The 16,121-nt window shown below is 36.8% G+C and overlaps 1 protein-coding gene and 1 long non-coding RNA gene across 3 annotated transcripts in view; one reads left to right on the plus strand and one right to left on the minus strand.

Moving 5' to 3' along the window:
• The window catches only part of LOC119799131 (A disintegrin and metalloproteinase with thrombospondin motifs 20), a 103,359-nt gene that overhangs the window by 62,631 nt on the left and 24,607 nt on the right, over positions 1 to 16,121 (plus strand). The window lies entirely within an intron of this gene.
• LOC119799132 lies at positions 11,336 to 15,696 on the minus strand. Of its 2 annotated transcripts, XR_005282814.1 has the most exons (4): positions 15,614 to 15,696; positions 13,547 to 13,582; positions 13,320 to 13,350; positions 11,336 to 11,883 (listed from the first exon to the last, which is right to left on the minus strand). It is a non-coding gene; the product is annotated as an uncharacterized LOC119799132 (long non-coding RNA). The 2 variants fall into 2 exon arrangements; XR_005282813.1 differs by lacking the exon at positions 11,336 to 11,883 and having other exon boundaries at positions 12,944 to 13,350.

Genomic DNA, 16,121 nt, shown 5'->3' on the forward strand with positions numbered 1-16,121 from the left:
AGAAAACTGTAGGAGTTCCTGAAGTAAATGCCGGGTATCAAGCTTCACTGTTTACTAGCCAATTTCAGCCCACCCAGATGGGCCCCTCAGTGGCATGGTGCTGATTAGAATGCAAAGAAAGCAACAATGTGGCTCCACCTAGAGAGTCATTAAAAGCACATGGAATCCATTTGGACTCCTCAAATTAAAACCTGTAAATCAGGACAGCCAAGTCCAGCAGTGTCTTAGATTTATAAAGGCATGCTTGTGGGAAGTATTTATTTCGTATATTAGGCGTGAAGAAAATTATCTCTGCTGTTATAGCTCTCTTCACCCTGTATCTGCAATACACAACTGTATATTTGTGTATAAGAGTTAATATTATGGTCTTTATTGAACAGCAAAAAAGGCCTTTAAATTTTTTTTTTTTGTATGCATCTTTGTACAGTTTGATTCTTTTTTTTTTCTAAGAGCTAATTTTTGTAACAGAATATTTAATACTTCAATGGTGCTCCTGGTCAGACCTCTTGTACCTTAATATGGGTAAATTCAATTTGTACAGTAGAACATATTTTTCATTCCTGTTTCTATTTTTTTTTTTTTTTTGTTAATACTCTCAATTAAATTGAATTTAAAAAAAATCAATTCCGTTGATGATCTGGAAAATCTTAATATCACAGTAATAAAAAAAGTTGAAATATTATCTTAGAAATTATATAAAGTTATGTGAAATTACAATTAAATATAACATTATTTGGAAAAAAAAGATGATAGTACATGATTTTAGTTATTGTTAAGAATTTATGCTCTCTGGCATATGCAAACCTCTGAGTTTGATAGACGGTGCCTTTGTAATCATTACCTCATCCCCCCTTAGAAAAACATATTAAGAAAGGTAGATTTATTTTTATTGCAGTAGCATAATACACAAATCATTAAAAAACAGCAGACACGTCCTGGTGGGGGAACACATCCCCATTGAACAGACAATTGGCTGTTCATCATCAGCACTATTGTAATGATTTTATGGGAATGGCAAAACTGCAGGTCATTATAGGCTTGTAAGAAATGGATAAATGTCAGGAGAATCTTCTAAGGACCATTGTTAGGAGAGTTGGAGAATCAAATGGAAATATTTGACATGGGTAACAAAGACACTTTCCTGCGGTGCATTAGAAAGTCAGCTCAAGACTGTCATGATCGGTTTACGAATTTGACCCACATGCAGATAAACCACTTAGAGAACAAGGGAAAAGTTTAACAGGTTTATTAAGGGGGTAAAACAGGAGTAGGATCTGGAACTCAGTGAGCTGGTAACCCGGAACTGGAAGTGAGAAAGGAAGTTCAGTGGTCAGTTCAGGTACCGTGGGAATCTTGGAAGCACATAGATTTTGCAAGGATGGGACTCACGTTTGAGGGGGGCCCTGTGAGTCCTTGAATTCAGATTGTGTGGTTAATCCAGAGAATAGTGCACATGTTGGAGGGCGGACAGGTTGACAGGTGTTGGACCCGAAGGAGTAATGGAGCGGACTGTCTCTCGGATTTCCGATGGGTACTTGAACGGAACATGTGGAGGTTTTCCCCTGCTCAGTGTAACTCGGTTTTTCCTTCCAGGGGAGAGAAGGTCCAGGAATCCAGTAACACAGGAAAGCTTTGTGCTGGGGAGCAAAGACGAAAAACTCATTAGACTCAGCTAAACTCAGCTTGGCTAGAGCACCCAAAACCGTCAAACACTCTGGCGTCTAGGTAGTGACATCCCACCGCTCAAATACTACTCCAGATAATGATCCAATGAGCCGCAGGTGTGCAGGGAGGGACAGCGAAGACAGGGCACCTCCTGGTGGTGGAAAAAGGACAGACACAAACAGGCCATACAAACTGGATTCCTAACAAAGACGTCTCTTTGATAAGTGAATGTACACAGGAAAAAAAATCTAAATCTATAAGTAATTTTTCTTAAAATAAATGCAACTTTGTCTTGAATTGAGGAGGTAAGTGAGACACTTTGCCAATAGAACAAGACAATTAACATTTAAAATAAAACAACTACATTGTCGTATATTGAGCGCGTATTATCTAATTATCTTATTTTAAGAGTAAAAATATTAATTCCTTTGGCAGTTCACCTTATTTACCTTCTCAAATTAAGGGTAAATGACAGAAATTACTTTTTTTTTTTTTCGTTTTTACAGTGTAGAGTCAATGGGGGAGGTGGAGCCCCCTAGTGTTGAGTAGCTCCCTGTTGCGGACTGGTCACATGACTTGAATGAAAAATGTTCCAAATAACCTCTTAAACAATCTGCTTGATTTTGATCAATTTACATACATGTATATATCTGTCTGGTAAACTTAATTAGGGTAGAGTTCAAATTAACCTGTGACATCATTCCATTCTTTTTTTGTTTATTGACAAACCAGTGGGTTTTGGAAATACTTCAGCTTTGCAAACTTGGGCTTTTCTTTGGGCCATGGGTAGGAGCAAATGCATTGTTAACATCTGAAAAAGCTTGACTTAGCTACCAGACACTTTCTTTTAGTCATTAACCTACAATTTAATGTAGCTTCAGGTGCAGGTGGAAGAAAGTCTGCACCGTAAATGGTTGGGGTATTTAACCTTCCCAAACAAAACCCATCTATTCAGAGTGAAATGCCATTTTTGTGATGCCTATGAAGGAATATAATTTTTTGCTAAACTTGTTATATTAATTCTGAAAATCTTTTGAGTATCTGCAGGTTTCACGACAAGTGAATGATTTAATTCATGAACCCAGAGAGAAAGAAGTCTAAGCTTAAATTTGCTGCACTCTGGCTTGTCTGGTTATTCATTAACTTGTTTTATTATATGATATGTACCTGTGTATCATTTCAGTACAGCCTAGAAGTTGTCTTAGATTCAGACTTGAAGACAGTTGAATAGTAAAGGCTGCAATTGTGCAGTGACAGTTTTGTTTGAGAAGTTACAATATTCAGACATCATGGGTCCGTTTCATGAAGCAGGTTTACCGAAAACTCTAAGTGTTATAAACCTGAAAACAGGGAAACTCTGACTTTTCCATTTCACAAACAGAGTTTATTCAACCTCTGTTTCAGTCGCCGTAGTAAGAATCTCCCCAGAGCTAAAATGGTCGGGAGCAGGTTTTCTTCATTAAACATAAATGTTCTCTGTGTCCGCTCTCAGACATTCACGTTGATTTATTTCCCAATTTAGTCCAATTTTTGTCGTCGTTTTTTGCATATAAAAAATAGCATATATCATTCACTAGGTCCGTTACATGCATTAGGTTTTAAAGTCGTAGGGAGATCATATTTAAATGTCAAATCATTCTGGCTTAAACATGTGAATAAATGTACTCTTTATCAGACGACATTTCACCGAAATAGATACATTGATCCACTACCAGTCAAGAAATAATCCCGTAATATTATCAAGGTCACAGGCTGTGGCAAGACGTTTTGATATGTACTAGTTACTTACTGAAGTTACTGAAGCTGTATTCCTGATATCTGAAAAAAACATTTTTTCTTTGTCTAAAGGACTATTTCAAAAGGACATTCTCCAAATCTAGAATAAACATTCTGGACATCTAGAAATTAATTTCAGATCTCCACATTCCTAATATTACTGGTCAGCATTTGTATTATTTTCACTATGAAAACACATTTTCAGATATCATAAATGCATTTTCAGTCAAGCTGGTAAATGTCAGAACGGCCATTTAAAATGTTTAAAACATTTCTAGATATATAAAACTTAATTCTTACTAGTATAATTCTGTTTTTTTACTTACTAAAATTCAGTTTCTGCTACAAAAATGTAATTTAGAAAATATATTATTACCGTTCAATCGAGGAGTGTAATTTTGATCAGGAAGAATCTTATTTTAGTGATTTACAAATAGAATAACCAACAGAGAGGAGTGTTTTTCATAAATGTAAAAACGGCCTGCCATAGGCACATCATATAAACTTGTGCGTTAACTCGAGCAGCAATCTTCTTCTTTGCCACCTTCCTCTCCTTTGTAGCTGTAGTGCTGTTTCTCTGTCTTTTAAACACATTCTCCTTTTTCAGTTTATTTCTGCATTAAAATCTCTAGTTCCAGTGGGGTGAAATATGCACTTCCTGTTGTCTGTTGTCATGATGACTGATCGAATCAGTGCTCCATTTATTGATAAAGGCTTTTCATACTTGATGCGCACGTGCTGAACTCTGAGTGGTTCTACTTGGAGTTGATTGAACTAATTCATAGCATCTGTTGTGAAACCAAAAACTTTGAGTTCCCGACTTTAGGCTAAATCAATTTAGAGTTGCGGATTTGAATCTGAATTTGTTAAACCTGCTTCGTGAAACAGACCCCATATCAGTATTTAGATACATCACCTGCTGGATTACCTTGAGAACAAGTAAATGGAAACCACATAGGGAACATGTTTATTGTTCAGAAGATATATACAGTACTGTAAACAGCAAGTTTGGTTAAGTTTGGATATTTGACATATGGATCTGTTTTCCTAATGTTTTGGTTAACAGACTTTGTTTTATATTTGGAGTACCGGTATCCTGAGTAAAATAATATCAAAGCTATATGTATAACAACAACTTGTTTTGCAATATTCACAAATTTTACTGATGAAGGAGGATACGTATCTGCATTATATTAACTCTGACATAATTTCAAGATTAAAAAAATTCAACTTTTTGTGTTAATCTCAGTCTTTAAACCTGAGAATAGCAAGGGGTGGGGCAGGGGTCTTTAATTATGCTACTGCAATAAAAAAAAAAAAAGTTTAATTTAAGGCCTTATGGCTTACCATAGCTATCTTAAGCAAACGTTACACAAATAGTAGCTTTAAAAAATAAGTAGAACTTTTCCTCCTGTCTTAGTTGATCATGTAGGCTGGAAGTTTAAAGTTATGGCTTACATTACCTTTAAAAATCAATGAGATTGGATACCAGCAGCATTGGCAGCTGCTGTGTGCCGTTTTGAATAAAACAGCTATATTTTCTTGACTTGTATTAAGTATTATCAGGGCTCACGGTTTAAAAAAGTTTTCTTTATACGGTGTGTTCTTAAGTGCAATCAATAATAAGCACACAGATACCATTGCTGCATACATTCATACTCACAGTCCGTTGTCGTTTCTCTTTCTATGGCCAGTTTTTTTGTATATATATATATATATATATATATATATATATATATATATATATATTTTTTTTTTTTTTTTTTTTTTCTGAAGCAAAAAGATCTAGGGGGCTAAATACTCTTGCAAGGTGCTGCATGTGTGTGTGGTCATTTGTTCCAGTTCTTATTTAACACTTGAATACAAATACCTTCCATTTGTAAAACACCACTCTCTTGTTGCTGGTTAACGTCCCTTCTCTTAACTACCATGCGTACTTGAAGTATAGTGAAGCTGTTACAATTTAATCCTGTCCTGATTAAAGTCTTTTTTTAGAATTGAATGATTAAAAACATACAATTTTGGGGTTTATGGAATAAAAAGGGCTGGAATCACAAATATCTTGCAACAAGAAGAGGTCTTAGTTCAAATTAAGACTTTGTTTATTTCTCCATTGAGTCTGGATGTTTTCTGCACAAATGCGTGATTTTTCCCAGGGTGCTACTGCTTCTACTTTGAGTGATCTCTCTGAAGCTCCCTCATGTATGTCTACATGCATGTTTTCCCTGCATGTCTCTATGTTGCCCTGTGATAGAGCTGTGAGTCATTGTAACTTAGCTCTCACACAATGACTGATTGCACCAAAACTCTGCAAAGAGATGAGAGTGTTGATTAGGACGAATGGAAGAACTGGATAGACGCTTTTGATTTTATTGTAAACCATCCTAAATTCAGACAGGGCAAAGGGACATGCATTTTTAACTACATGAATAGAGCAATATTAATGTTTTGTTTAAATAACCTTTCTGAGTTCTACCATTGACACAAACATTTGGTTGCCCTCAACCTTCTCACATTGATCTTTTTCTTGATTTTTCGGAGACATTGATATGTATTTGACATCATTGGACAATGAACACATGTCCAAAAAGGGATTAATTTTGGTCAGGAACTATTTGTAAACAGCAAATGTTTTAATCTTACAATAACTTTATTTACATTAAGGCAACTTTTACATCCCTCCAAATAAAATAACTGAGATTAAAGCCTCTTGCTGTTCTAAAATGGTTTCTGACCGACCTAATCCCTTTTTCGACACACAATGGGTCCAATAGGGCAACTAAGACAACTTTTACATCCCAATGGGTGGAAGAAAAAGATATCAAAGCAGTACCAGCTACACAAGAAAATATTTATCTTCAAATATTAGGCAGTGCTTCTTTGTTGTTGACAAAATATATTTGGAGGAGTCAATGCAATGCAGAAGAAAGACAGTATCAACTGTCAAACACGTTGGTGGTAGCATCATGCTGTGGGGCTGTTTTGCAGTCAGACAAACTGAATTAGCAGCTGTGTCCAAACTCTGACACTTCACTTCTGTCTGGCAACTAGAGTGATCCAAATAGGTGCACATTCCGCTCCCATACATTTTGTAATATCATTCAACCCGATAACAAAATGTTTCAGTGACAATAAGGAGTAAATAGATACTCTTCACCCTGACGGTAATCACTAATGTCTAGATTGACTGCAAATATTACATAAAAAGAAACTGAATAAAAACATGGTAGCCTGAGAGACCACTGACAGACCAGGTTACTCTCTGTCCAAAACCAGGGAGAAAAAGAGGTGGAACGTGAAGTAAAATCCAACTCAAGAAATTAAACTGTGATTATTTTTCCCCTCCATCCAAACCCGCAAAAAATGCTTAACTTTAGCCATAAACACTCTGGATACATATGATTAATTCTTTGTTAATTCAAAATCCTGCAAGCTACTTTATTTGTGATTGGGTAATTTATTCGGATTATGTTTAGATTAGGATAACATGAAACAGTCAGTTCTTATATCATGTTGGGATCATCTGAGGTGAGGATGTCTGTGGTTCATGTTCCAGCTTTTTCTCCTTCCTGTGTGTGTGTGTGTGTGTGTGTGTGTTTGTGGGTGTGTGCGTAGGTTAGTGAATTAAACTGTTAACTTTAAGACTCTTTAGCTATGGTGGTTTTACTCACATGTTTATTTTTCTTTCATACCTTGTGGTGAAAAAACTAAACGGATCAAGTCTGCTTTATTTTTTTATTTTTTATTATGTTGCATTGTTTTGGTATATTGTTGTTTTTCTTTTGCTATTTATTTAATTATCATGCAATATACCAAGATATGTTGAATCTTTTTTTTTATGTAAAATCTATTAAAGAACCATAACTGTATCATTTGTGTTGTTTCTTAGTGAAATGTAATGACTTTAAACAAAAGAAAACATGCTAACCTTTAATATGTGCATTTGTGAAAAACATAAAAACTATAAGACGGAAAAAACAAGAGAACATACATTAGAAGAAGTCAAATCAGGAGGAAACGTTTGCATGCATGCGACAGCATTAAGCATTTGGATGCGCTCATAGACCAGGTACATAATAAAGACTTGAGTTTTTCCTTTTATTATTGTACAAGGAGGTACATATTTTAAAATTCTGTCTTTAAATGATCTCATGCCTTAGATCTCTGTACTCCAAATGTGTCATTCTAGAGATGCACAGTTCTGTCAGTCAATAATTTATAAACAACCACGTTTCGCTTATCAGCTCTGATGAATCAGAAGTTCAAATAAAATGAAATCTAAATGTTGTTTACTAATATTGTTTAATTGCATAACACCTTATAAGTCAAATTTTTTTAGCATAAACAAAAATCTAACATATGAACCAACAGCATGCATTTTGATTCAGTCTTATGAGTTTAAAAGCAGTCAGATAAACATTAGTGGTATTTAACTTGGGGTATAAATATGAATAATCTTTTCATTTCTTTTTTCTGTTGTATTTAAAACTCATTTTAATAATCCACTTCACTTTTAAAGTTTTATATTCATGCCCTTAAAACATAATACAGTCATTTAAAATCAGTGACATCGGGACAGAGCACAAAGTAAACCACAAATTGGCCAGAAAAAGCCTGATCATTGAATCTGTTTTTCCATTTTTCTGTATATATTCCCCAGAGAAAACTGACACGGTCCAAATAAAGCCGATGCTGGTTGGCACATCTGTTTACCATTGCTGAATTGGAAGTCTCAGAAACACATTTGGCTGCAGACTACAGAAGTTTGCTCTATTCACTACAGCAATATATGGTATTAATTTATTTTGGCAAGAATTGCACAACTGAGAAAGAAGCTGTTAGCACAGAGTGCGGACATTCAGATCTAAGAACCAATATCAATTAATAATGAAATCATTGACAATTAGCCTCTGCAGTGATATTTTCTGCACTTTTTACAACAAGTTTCAAATTTCTCACAAAATATCATGGAATTATGTTCGTCCCGATAGATTGAATTTAGTAATTTTAACATCACACACACACACTAAAAGAGGAGAACAATATAGATTCTGTGAAAGAAGGCAAATAATACAAATTATCGCTTATTAAGACCAGTTGAAACATTAGTTTAGCACTATAGCTTGATAAAAATATCCCCAATTATCCCACCTCAATATCTATCTATCTATCTATCTATCTATCTATCTATCCATCCATCCATCCATCCATCCATCCATCCATCCATCCATCCATCCATCCATCCATCCATCCATCCATCCATCCATCCATCCATCCATCCATCCATCCATCCATCCATCCATCCATCCATCCATCCCTCCTTATATTATCTCTCTCTCTCTCTCTATATATATATATATATATCTATATATATAGATATATAGATATAGATATATATCTATATACACTATATTGCCAAAAGTATTTGCTCACCTGCCTTGACTCACATATGAGCTTAAGTGACATCCCGTTCCTAATCCATAGGGTTCAATATGACGTCGGTCCACCCTTTGCAGCTAGAACAGCTTCAACTCTTCTGGGACGGCTGTCCACAAGGTTTAGGAGTGTGTTTATGGGAATTTTTGACCATTCTTCCAGAAGCGCATTTGTGAGGTCGCACACTGATGTTGGACGAGAAGGCCTGGCTCTCAGTCTCCGCTCTAATTCATCCCAAAGGTGTTCTATCGGGTTGAGGTCAGGACTCTGTGCAGGCCAGTCAAGTTCATCCACACCAGACTCTGTCATCCATGTCTTTATGGACCTTGCTTTGTGCACTGGTGCACAGTCATGTTGGAAGAGGAAGGGGCCAGCTCCAAACTGTTCCCACAAAGTTGGGAGCATGGAATTGTCCAAAATGTCTTGGTATGCTGAAGCATTCAGAGTTCCTTTCACTGGAACTAAGGGGCCAAGCCCAGCTCCTGAAAAACAACCCCACACCATAATCCCCCCTCCAACAAACTTTACACTTGGCACAATGCAGTCAGACAAGTACCGTTCTCCTGGCAACCGCCAAACCCAGACCCGTCCATCAGATTGCCAGATGGAGAAGCGCGATTCGTCACTCCAGAGAACGCGTCTCCACTGCTCTAGAGTCCAGTGGCGGCGTGCTTTACACCGCCGCATCCGACGCTTTGCATTGCACTTGGTGATGTATGGCTTGGATGCAGCTGCTCGACCATGGAAACCCATTCCATGAAGCTCTCTGCGCACTGTTCTTGAGCTAATCTGAAGGCCACATGAAGTTTGGAGGTCTGTAGTGATTGACTCTGCAGAAAGTTGGCGACCTCTTCGCACTATGCGCGTCAGCATCCGCTGACCCCGCTCCGTCAGTTTACGTGGCCTACCACTTCGTGGCTGAGTTGCTGTCGTTCCCAAACACTTCCATTTTCTTATAATACAGCTGACAGTTGACTGTGGAATATTTAGGAGCGAGGAAATTTCACGACTGGATTTGTTGCACAGGTGGCATCCTATCACAGTTCCACGCTGGAATTCACTGAGCTCCTGAGAGCGACCCATTCTTTCACAAATGTTTGTAAAAACAGTCTGCATGCCTAGGTGCTTGAATTTATACACCTGTGGCCATGGAAGTGATTGGAACACCTGATTCCAATAATTTGGATGGGTGAGCAAATACTTTTGGCAATATAGTGTATATATAAAGATCTCTCTCTCTATATATATATATATTTTTATATCTGTCTCTCTATCTCTCTCTCTCTCTCTCTCTCTCTCTGTCTCTCTATGTAAAAGCAATGCTGTACATATAAAAAAATTTTCATATTAAAATAATGAAAAGACACCAAAGAGTTTTTGCATTTATTACACATAGTTCACAAAACATAATGTCATCTTTTTTCATTATTTACAATAATATTTACTTTAAATGCATGTATGTCCCCCAACAATATGGTTGTACTTAACCTAGTTTAACAGGCACCATCTCAGTAATTTATGTCTTCTTCTCATAAGCAAAAACATACCACTTCCTGTTAAATAATATGTGCTTTCCATCAAGGGGAGGGGTGGCAGCAGAGCGTCTGCAAGCTAATCACAGCACTTCAAATCAAAACCACATGTCCACGTTGACATTCTTAACTGCAGCCTAAGAGCTATGAGCATGAACACTCTTCAAACCTGTCACCTAGGGGTCAGTAGTGTGTGACATCATTGGGCTGGTGTTTCCTGTCAGTCAAGTTTGAGAAACCAAATTAGTAGATGAAAGGTTCTCCTTGGTGCTTACTTGCACAAGGTTCTCCTCTCGCCTTGCCTTGAATATGCATTGGGAGATGATGTTTCACTGTGGCCCCTGTGGGAAAAAGCAAACCATTGCTTTGGACAAAGGAATACTGCAAACCTCGGAAACCTTGGGGATTTTAGGGAGACCTTATCTAAAGATTGATAAGATCTGCTAAAAAGGCAGCTTTAAGTCTAGGTTTAAAGGAAGTTTGAAAAAAACAAAAAGGATTATTTTAAAAAATGGACACAAAAATATAGATTTCACTGCACAGAACTAATATACCTCTCTTTTTTATAGTGCATTAGAAAAAAATTCATGCCCCTCAAAGTTTTTTAAATTGTCACTTTAAGTTGACTGTGTTTGTTATGTACTGGAATTTCATGCATTACACCAAACCAGAGTAACACATAACTGCTCAGTGGAATGAAAAAGTTACATGATTTTATATTTTGTCTTTTTTTTTTTTTTTTTTTTTTTTTTTTTTTTACAATCTGAACAGTGCACATTTGTATTCACATCCTTTTAACTTTAAATAAAACCTAGTTTAACAAATTTTAAGTGGAATGCTAAATACAAAGTCAGGGACAGGAGGAATTAACAGAAAAGGCTTGGCTTATATTAACAGAGGACAGGCCAGAGAGATACTAGTGGCAGAAGAGTTCTTTAGAGTTGATTTTCAGAAGTAGCTCAGGATCTGGTCAGAATTGATGTAAAAGTGATTAGAAATACATAAGGAACAGTGGCGGCTGCTGCTCTCTGGTGTCTTTGGTGTCAATTAAAGCCAAGCATCATGTATTGCATTAACAAATGTTGAAAGACATAAAACTGTACTACAACATGTAAAAATAGCTGCTGTGAAACGCTCTAAAACAATAAACTCAAGGAAATCATGACAAAAGTTAAGCCTAAGATGATTGATCTGACTAGTTGATCACTTTTCTCTCACGACTCATGAGGAAAACCTCCTCACTGTCTGGACACTGAAAGTCAAAAATCCTTAAATATGTTGGCCAATCAGCATCGAGCAGCCAGTTTCACGACCCGCCCCTGCTCCATAGTCCCCCTAAGAGGTTTAGCCTCACCGGAAGTGACGATCTTTGCGTATTATCCAATCAGGGCTCTACTTTCTCCCTGCTTACCTTAATAGACCGAGGCTCAATCCTCAACAGGGATTTGTCATAGAGGCTGACTGCAGCACCCTGCTGCTCCAGAGTGGAGGGGTAATCACGTTTGAAAGCAGAATAAACAGCTGATTAATGCGCAACATAATCATGAAATCAGGCTGATTTTAGTGCATATTTAATGCAGTTTAATAACTAGATTTATGTTTGACAGTGCATATTTTGACAATGCATATTTTACCAATAACTTTTCGAAATTTACAGGGGAGGTTTAGCCTTCCTAGCACCAATGGGAAATCGCCACTGATAAAGAACAATACTGTCATTAATTATGACTGAAGAAAGACTCAAAGTTGGACGAGAGTTTTTGCATACCATTTAGCTGAACAACAGATCTAATAATGCAGTTGCTTACAGTAGATCAAAGAATAGACATGTGTTAGGGAAGCCTAGTCAAAGTACAAACCTAATCAAACTGGAAATTCTGGAACTTACAGTTTACTCTTCAGATAGGCGTTCCATTTAATCTAATCTAGCTTGAGTTATTTTACAAAAAGGAATGATATTCATCTTTTAATTTATAAGGATTATTTTGCAATGTATTGACTAGGCAGGTCTGACCATCGGATAAAGCTACACTTTATATTTTCTTGTGATTAATCAAAATAATTTTAAAACTATGTACTATTTTCCTAAGTATTTACATGTTAGATTTGGTCTAACCGAAAGAATTCCTCAGAATAAAGAAGAAAAAAAAGGAGCCTACAATGTAGTAAGGAATATGTGACTATTTGGGGGGGATCTGGACCAGATGCAGAGAAATGAAATGAGAAGAGACAGGGCACCAGGGTCTGGCAGACTTTAGAGCAGGATTTCCCAGGTCTGCTGAATGACAGGGCATGGCCTTGCCTTGACACGGACAGGAAGCATCTGCTTTTCTACAACCTGTTGGATAATGTAATTCTAGCTAAATCCCAGAGTGCAAACTGCTTCTGCAAGTTTGGATGCCCCATAAACATGTGTAACATTTCTATACATGTGGTACATTAGTAAAAAATGGCAAAAACCTGAAACAGTAGCAGGTTAACAATTAGGGATTTGCAGTGTCATCTGCAGTGTCACAAAGCAGTGTCATCACTTATTAAAGTGCACATTGTCCCAAAGCTAAGAGCTGCGTCAAATCAAATATTCATCAACCTCCAATATTCATCACATGGGCAGTGGCCTGTGTGTGGTCATTAAACAAAGCAATATCACTAATCTGATTGCATTGTAAAGGTATATTACCTTAATACAAAAAACAAAGGTGGCCTAATAAACCTTTTAATTGAATGCATTTTAGAAAATTTAATACTCATAATTAGAGGCAGGTTAGGATTGTCCCTTCCAGTTACATAAAGGGATGGAGATCAGTGCAAAAAACCAGGGCACATGATGTGATAGATGACTCAGCCTGGCCTGGAGGAACGTGAACAGCTTGCACAAATTTCTGAATCCAATTTGACAGAAAAACTTACCCCTAATTTATATAGCATCCACTCTGCAAAGCTGTGAAATGTACAACAAATATGTAACAATCATAATTATAAGAGCATTTATTGTGACTCAGCATAGTAATGGCAAAAATATGTTACATCGGCAAAAATTCGATTTGATTCTATTGTCGCTGGACGCTGCTTCAAATCCACAGTAAATATTCAAACAAAAGCAACAAATTTAGTTTTTCTGCGCATAGTATACTCACCCATTGCACATCTATGTCCTAAAAATATCTTGATGCCTAGGAACACAAAGTAAAGAACTGTTAACCTTTCTTAAACCCATGGAGTTATTTTGGTCTGACTTCTTTACTCACAGGCTTATAATAAACAGTTTATGAATGCTCCTTGGAGTTTCTGTGAGCTTCATACCTCAGCTTATATAATGTATAAGGATGAACAGAGCAAGGCAGATGGAGCAAAGCTGGACTAAGTGGAAATGGGTGTTATGTTGAAACATCCTGTCCAACATCAGTCTCTGACCTCAAATATATTAACCTTGGTTAAGGATCCAACATTCCCATAAACGCAGTCCTAAATCCTGTAGAGAGCCTTCTGAGAACTAAGAGTTATTTAGTAAAGTTTATGTGTAATCTCAATACTTGAAGCAGTATATAGTACTGGGGTTTAATGAGGCCAAGTCCGCCCTGGACTTTTAAGCATCATGAGATTGATGGAGTAAAATGAGAATGGCAGAAAGCATCCTTTCTATTTGAAAAGACGATGATACATTTAATGTTAAAATCTATGTCTGCAAAAAGGGATGTAATAATTCTAAACATGCTGACATTTACAATAGCGGTGTATATTTGTTTTCAGTCGCTAAACTCTATTCCTATGTTGGTTTGCTACCTGTCAGTTTAGTGTCTAGTTAAAGTCAAAGCAGTTTTAATTAAATTAAACATTTGAATAAGAATTTAAGATTATATTGCTAGACTAAATGATTACTAACCTATAGTAACCCTTTTTTTGCTATCATCTGTTTTCTAGGTGGTAAAAAAGGGTCTTGGAATAAGCAAACTAAAAAAAGACATTGATGAAGCTTGGTAGTAAAGGGAGAATAGAGACATAGGATTTTTTATTGCTAAAAATCAACCACAAAAGCTGAAGCATTTAACATTGGGCTTATGTCCTTAATATTTTCTTTTCTCTTATCGTTTTTCCTTGAAGCACAACTCCAAGATCCTCCTCCTGTCCTCTTATTAAGCTTCAGATGGCTGACTGCTTTGACTGATTAGATATGCAGCTGTGGGGCATTTAGTAGGAAGAGGATTTGGGACCTCTGGTTCGAGCTTTACGCTAGAACGTTACAGCTGGTCTTGGCCTTTGTGTTTTGAGCTTTCACATAAAAATCTGATTCATTCTGTTCTTTCTTTTGGTTGTTATTCTTTTAAAGGCCTGTGTTCCATGTCATCTTTGTTTGCAATTAATCAAACATGGTGAGAAATGGGCCAGTAAGTTTTTGTTTGTTTGTTTGTTTGTTTTTTTTATAGAAAAACAAGACATATTCCTAGTGCTACTAAAATATTTTAAACATTTTTGGATATAACTTTAAAATGGCCTAGAATAAATGAATAGATTGAAAGAACTGAACTGCATTAATTTTGAAGCCATGTTTCCATCGAGGTTAGTTTGTCTGTTTTCAAAATAACAAAAAAGGTCAGTTTTAATAAATTATTTTCAGATGTATGCCTAATGCCAAGATACAGTCCACAATATTCTCTGACATCAAGACAGGGATGTTTGGTGGAAAACACACTTCCTTCCTAAGCCAGAGGGTGGCAGCAGTGACTATTGACCACTTTAGCATTAGACTTAATTAACTGAACTTTATTGATCTCACATTTGAGAAATTTTACCTCTGCATTTAACCCATCCCCTTGGGGAGTGGTGGGCTGCCATCGTGGGGCAGTGTAGGGTTAAGTGTCTTTGCACAGAGACCCAGAGTGGCAGTCTGTGGGAGTGGGGCTTAAACTCAGAACCTCAGGATTCCAAGCTCTATGCCCTAACCACTTGGCCGCCACTCTCCCAAGTAAGGCGCTTTTTTACTGAAAACAAAAACAAGAAAAGGGAGTCTTGCTTGTTTGTTAGCAGGATGAGTTGACCTATGAATAGATTTGAAGGATTTTTTTTTCTACTAGAGGTGCATCTTATGCCAAGGAACAATTCATTAAAACTTGGTAATGATCCAGATTATGTGCGAGTTTTAACTACAGGTGTACGTGTTGGTTAGGGGTGTCTGTCTCTTTTTTTGCTGGAGGATTTGTACTTACAGACAGACTCCAGAATAGTCTGTTTAAGTCAGCCAGGCAGGGGTTTGCTGCGTTTGCATTTACTGTAATAGTGCGTCAAATACTGCAGAGATGGAAACAGGAAGTCATTTCGACATGCAATCAGCTGTATTCAGGATAAGGAGAAAACAATTGCACTTTATAATTCTATCCATGTACTACTGTGCTCTAGATCTAAGACTCTTGACATTATTCTACCCCATGTCATTGATCCAACCACCATGATGATGGCATGTGTTGTTTGGACTTCGGTCCTCCATCTCCTTCCTGTAAAAACAGAACCATAAAGAAAGAAGACAAGTTCATTCTCTGAAAATTGCTGATAAAAAAAGGATGGATATTATCCTAAAGTACATTCTGTTCCCAGCTATAATAGCAGACTGCTCTATGTGCTGTTTGCTATGTGCAAACTGGTGTGTCACGGTTCACTTTTAGCATTCCATATGTTGTCCAAAATACTGTGCATAACAGTTTTCATCAAATTTAACCC

Source organism: Cyprinodon tularosa, unplaced genomic scaffold (assembly GCF_016077235.1).
Source record: "Cyprinodon tularosa strain WSP-4 unplaced genomic scaffold, ASM1607723v1 ctg65, whole genome shotgun sequence".
NCBI lineage: Eukaryota > Metazoa > Chordata > Actinopteri > Cyprinodontiformes > Cyprinodontidae > Cyprinodon > Cyprinodon tularosa.